We start from the raw sequence: 6,000 nt of genomic DNA, 5'->3' as shown, positions 1-6,000 counted from the left end.
GAGACTAACTGAGCAGCGGGGAGGCAGCTATTTTGGTTTTCTCTGTGGCTCTGGGTTATATAAAGCATCCTGCCATGACCCGCATTGCTCGGGAGCCGCTTCGCTCTCCCCGTCGCAGCCACCGCCGCCGCACACCGGCTCGGGTGCTCGCCCCGGGCTCCCGTGGCACCCACACGTGTGGCACCCGCGCGGCAGCGAGACCCACGGGTGGGCAGCTATGGGGGGGCGGCGTGTTCTGTCCCGGTTTTACACACGCATGACGTGCGCTTGGGGTCTCACCCATGCTGGTGCCCACGGTTCGGGCGCTCCCCACGCAGCAGCCCACCCCGTGGGGCACCCACCCAGCGTGGGAGCGGCTCCGTTAGGCAGCAGCAGCCGCAGCACCTGCGGCGTGCAGCCCCGAGGGCTTCTCCCGCTGCCCAGCTCCTGCACGTCACGCACGCCGTGGGGTGCTCCCGGCCCTGAGCGCATGCCTGGCCCCACGCAGAGGCTGCTTCCCATCGGCAGGGAGCTCAGCCCGGCTCCTCCTGCGGCTCTGTGAGCAATGCCTGCTCTGCGGCTGGGAGGCAGGGCAGGGGGCCGCGGGCTCGCCGGTGTTGGAATTTTTGGAAGGAGGCGGCGTGACTGGGACTCCCTCCTCCTCCTCTCTCTGGCACAGGCAGGTCTGCCAACATCTGGGTTACACGCTGGAGGGAGTTTTAGGGAATGCCTCTTGCTTTTGTTTCTTGTGCAATCAGCGAATTTAACAGCACAATGTGGATTTGGAAGCTAAAGTAATTCCGACGTGTCGTGATGCAACTGCACACAGCCCATCAGCAGTGATCCCTGCCCTTCCCCAGCCCCAGCTCTGCCCCCCCACCCCTGATCCTATTCCCCCCTGAAAACAGCCGAGCCCTGCTCCCCCTGCCAAGCTCCCGTGTTCCTCAGAGCCCGGCTCTGCTGCCACTTCACTCCTCCCCAGTGACCTGGGGGGTCACAGCACGGCCCAGCCCGTCCCACGGCTCTCCCTGCTCCCCTGCAGCTCCCACGCCACGGGACGCACCCACTTCCTAAAGAGTCACCTCCCGGGAAGGCGGCTGAGCCTCCACGGCTGGCACAGCACCCGCCGTGCCCTGCCCTGCCCTGCCGGGCCACCTGCACCCTCCTCCCACCTGGCTCGGCCTCCGTGCCCCTGCCGCCAGCCTCTCCATGGCCTCCTGGCTGTGCCCTGCCACCTGCACACGTGTGACAGCAGTGCCTGCCGCAGCTGGGGCAGGTCGACCACAGGCCAAGGGGCCCGTCGTGCCCTCATCGCCGCCGTCAGCCCACGGAGGTGCTGGTGGCAGAGCTGCCTCCACGGCAGCAGGACCCGCGTCCACGCGGTGCAGCGCACCCCCTGCCCGTGCTGACAGCCTCGCCGTCATCTCCCCCGGGCCACGCGCTCCCCGCAGCAGGGTCTCGCCCCTGGGAAACCACCAGGCACAACCGGGGAGGGCAGGGGCGTGCGTGCAGGAGCGTGCATGTGCGCACGTCAGTGAGGAGGAAGAAGGGATGTGAGCGCTGGAGGCGTGAGCGCCCGGCACAGGCTGGCAGGCAGGGACTGCCGCGCCGCTAGGAAGTTAGACTGTTTCGCAACAGTCAGGATGGCAGCGGAGGGATCCTGCTTGCCGGGGAGGGAGAGAAAAAGCAGTGCAGGGAGAATGAGCGCACCCCAGCCCGCGGGACGGGGATGGGGCTGGAAGATGATGCGGATGGATTCAGCCTGAGAGCAGCAGGCAGGGGGCTTGGTGGCTCTGTAACGCCCGCAGTGCTGGCCGGGCAGTGCGTGCCCCGGAGAGGCTGCTGTGGGTACAGCTCTCCAGGCGCACCGGGCAGGGTGGCAGAGGCCGCCAAACTGCCAGGACCCACAGCGAGCAGCCGAGAGGCATGAAGACACTAAAATGCTTCTGGGGCTGAAAACATGACACATTTGGGTAAGTTGTGATGGGAAAGCAGCCAGTCATCCTCCCCGTCAGCTCTGCCTGAAAGTGCAAATGAGTGCAGGTTTTACGCGGGAGGACAGGGGAAGGCACCGCCATGCCCCCTGCTAGCTCACATCCAGCACTCATTAAATCGGCCACAGCGAGGCAGTTCAGTACAGGATTGTGTCAGGCTCGGCCTCACAAAGGCTCTGCAGATAACTGCAGCCCTATTAACGCGGGGTCTCTCTGTGGCCATGGTTACATTTTTTCAGTGCCAGGGCCATTTGAAGAGGTCTGAGCGAACCCAGCTCCTCAGCGCTCACCCACATCCTCCCCGTTGTGCTGGCACAACGCAGCCGCTCGGCGAACCGGATCCGGGAGCTGATCTGGCAGAAAAAGAATCGCTTTCTGCTCGTGCAGGGCCGCTCTCCTGCCAGAGCCACTGAGCACCGCCGCGTACCGGCCCTCCCAGCCTGCAGCTCCATGGCAGCCCGAGTCCGGCCGCTGCAGGCTCGCTCTTCCCGGCCCTCTTGGCACGGCACCCAGCCCGCTTCTTGACTTTGCTGTCAGCTGTCTCACCTTGCTAAACGGGCAGGGCACTGACTGACAGCAGCAAAGGGTTTTCTGCTGAGGCAGCGTGAGAGAGCAGCTCCAAGCGGGGAATGGCAAGGAGGGCAGAGGGCTCCCAGGCAGGGAGGGTGCCCTGGCAGCCCACGGCAAGCCTGAGCAGCAGCCACCCTAGCTGGTGTATAACCTGGCTAAAAAGAAGCCCTCGGATTTCTCCAGCCAGTGCATAAGGAGCGGAAACGCGCAGCTCGGGCAGCAGGGTGATGCCCGGCCACACTGCCGCCGGTGCTGCTGAATCAGAGACACCCGCGGTGGCTGAGCTGCTGCGGGGCACCCCTCCGCCCTCCCGAGCCTCCTGCCCCACGTCACGGCTCCGCCGGCCCGCACGCCGCGGGGCAGGGCGGGTTTGGGAACCAGCGGCGGGGCAGGGCTGGGCTTGAAGCGGTGCCGCACGGTGAACTCCGTCCTTTGCCCCACTGCTCCTGCCCCGGGTGAGGCCCTGTGCTCAGCGGGGTGCGACACAGCCACCGCTGCGGGGACACCGGCTGACGGCGGAGAGCAGGGCAGGCTGCTGGGTGATGAGGCGACGGAGCCTAGAGGACACCGGGCTGACCGGCCTCACCTCCCTGGTGAGCGAGCATCCATGCCAGCAGCCCTGTTGCCTGGGATCATGGTTGCCTGGTCCCAGTCCTTGCAGGATTAGCTGCAGGCAACCAGCAAGGAGGAGAGGAGCGGCTGTGAAGTCCCAGCAGGTGCCCATGGACACGCTCTGCATTGTGTCTGGCCAGACCCCGGCCCAGCTCCTGCCTTTGCCCCCCCGTTCGCTTTCCCACGCGTGCGGCTGTCCCCAAGCGCCGGTGACGGGTGCGGTGACCACGCAGCGCGCTTGTTCTCACCCACAGTGATCGCCTTCCTGAAGGCAGGCACCACGGGCTTGCCCCTGAGAAGTAAACACTGATTTCAGCCCCACCCTTTCCTGCCCCAGGCGGCGAGGCGAGGGTATCCTAAACGTACGGCGTGTTCGCAGACGAGGGGTGTGGGACAGGAACTGGCCCTCGTAAAACAGCCGGGATTGCACCCGCTGCCCTCCGCCTGCCAAACCAAACAGCGCTGATGCAAAGCAAACAGCGGTGACAGCAGCCTGGCTGCCGGCGAGGGCTGGGCCTGCAGCCGCCTTCCACTCTGCTGGCCTCAGCAGATAAGGGGTAGGAGCAGGCACTGGGGGTTGTCACCCCGGGGGTGCCCGGTGCTGCGGTGCCCGGACAGCCCCGCGGCTCCCTCCTCCCGTGTCTGTCGGCGGGGCTCGTGCAACCGCTGGCGCCAGCGCAGCAGCACTGGGGCTCGGGGAGCCCCCAGCCACCCGGCGTCCCCCACCCGCCGGGCCTGGCCGCGCGGGGAAATGCCCGTGGGCGGGTGTCTGCGGGCGGGCGCTCCACCCGCGGGGCTTCGGCTGCCGCGTGTGCCAGGGGAGGAGGCCGCCCTCGAGGGCAGGGCGCCCCGCTGCGCCGGGGGGCTGGGAGGAGGCCGCTGGTGGCCGTGCTGGTGCCGGCAGGGCTGCCCAGGGAGGTGCGTGGGGCGTCGGGGCGCCTCGCAGCCGGTGGCGGGACAGCGCCGTGCCCAGGCCGCGGGCGAGGCCTGCTGGCGGCGAGGGAAGGCCGGGCGGCCCTCGGGGGGCCGTAAGGCCTTGGGGGTTGGCTTGGGGTCTCTCCCTGCTGTGTGGTGGCCGCGCTTGTGAGGGGATGCTGGACACGGGAGGCTGGGGACGGGCACACCGGGCCCAGCACAGCGCTGCCAGCGGCCCAGCAGGCCCCAACGCCCCTCTTTCCCAGCGGGACCCCCCCAGCCGCCGCCCCCGGGGGCAGGGGCACGGCCCCGGCGCTCGGGCCGCAGCCCGCGGCCTCCATCCCGGCCCGGCCCCTCCCGAACAGCCCAACGGCCGCTCCCGTCGCCATGGCGACCTCGCCCCGCCCCTCCCGCCGTTGCCGCGGCGACCGCGCCCCGCCCCTCCCGCCGCGGCTGACGCCGCCGCCTGCGTCGCCCGCGAGAGCTCCGGCGGTGGTCGAAGGAGGGAGGGAGGGGGAGGGCGATGACGTCGCCGCCCCGTTGCTACGGAAACCACGCAGCGACGTCACCCGCGTTGTGTGTTTTCAACGTCCCGCCGTCTCCAAGGCAACGTCAGGCGGTCGGCGCGGACCCAGCAACAGCGCGGGGATTGGCTGGGAGGGGCTGGGGAGGCGGGGCTCGGCGGCGGGAGGCCACGGCCACTGCCCGCGACCGGCTGGGGCCGGGCCGGGCTGAGGGGGAGCCCCGCGGGGGGCCCGGGGCTGGTGCCCGGGGCGGGGGCTGGAGCCCGGCTCCCCCCGGGCTGCCCCCGGAGCAGGGCGTCCTCAGCCCCGCAGGCTGGCCCACAGACCCCGCGTGCCCCCGCGTTCGGTGCACAAGCACACACCGTGGCAGCCACGCGGGTTGGGGTGGGCTAACGCAGGCCTGGCCCCGGGGTGAGCCGCGGTCACGGCACCGCCACCTCCCCAGAGCACCTCTGGGTGAACAGAAAGCCCGGGGTCACCCCGAGCGGGGTGGGATTTCACTGTGGGTCCCTGCGGGGGTCCGCGCTGGCTGCTGCCCGATGAGCAGAAAGGCACCGCATCAGCCCGCCTGCCCCCGGGTCTGGACGTGCGGCCGCGTCCTGCCTTACCCTGCCCCATCTCGGGGATTTGCTCCCAGACCCCGAGCAGTTCCACGTCTGGGCCGCTCGGCTCCACGTGTTTCCCCCTCCCCTCGCGGCCGATCAGTGCCCTGGGACGGTATCAGCGGGACGCGCCCGGCGCGGCCGAGACGGCGCGGAGATAAGAGGCTCCCGCAGCAGGACCGGGTGTTCGGCTCGTCCCGGGCTGTGGACGCCCTTCCTGGGGCACGGCCGCCAGCGGCTGGGACCCAAGGTCGGGAGCGCGGCGACGGGCGCCGCGGAGCTGCCGTCGCTGAGGCAGCACGTGGGGCCAGGCGTGGCCGTGCCCGCGGAGCTCACACCCGGCACGGCGTGGGGGAAAGCAGAGCGAGGGGAGCGGGGTGAGGGCGAAATTCGTGGCTGGTGGCGTGCGGCTGTGCGACCACGAGGTGCCGGGATGTCTCTGCTGGCAGTGTTTGTGCTTCAGGACAGCCCCGTCACACGCCCGGCTGCTGTGATCATTAATTACTATTTATGCTTCGCTGCGGGGATGCGCTGCCTTTTACAGGCCAGAGAAGGTGGGAACCCTCCCCTCCCGGGAGCTCCCAGGCCGAGGGCAAGCCGCAGCGTGCGAGTAGGAGGGCTCAGCCCCCAGCCCCGTAATGCGATAAGGGCCCCAAAACTGCTTTATCACCCCCCTTCCCCGCTCAACCTTCCCGATTGCTCTGCCCAGCTCTGCAGGGGCCAGGCGGATGGCGAGGATGCCCCGTGCTGAGCTGGGAGCATGCGAGACATGGGCAGCCGTGTGTGTGTGTGTGTGTGTGTGCA

This window comes from Oxyura jamaicensis, chromosome 5 (genome assembly GCF_011077185.1).
Source record: "Oxyura jamaicensis isolate SHBP4307 breed ruddy duck chromosome 5, BPBGC_Ojam_1.0, whole genome shotgun sequence".
Taxonomy (NCBI): Eukaryota; Metazoa; Chordata; class Aves; order Anseriformes; family Anatidae; genus Oxyura; species Oxyura jamaicensis.
This window is presented reverse-complemented; position numbering follows the sequence as displayed.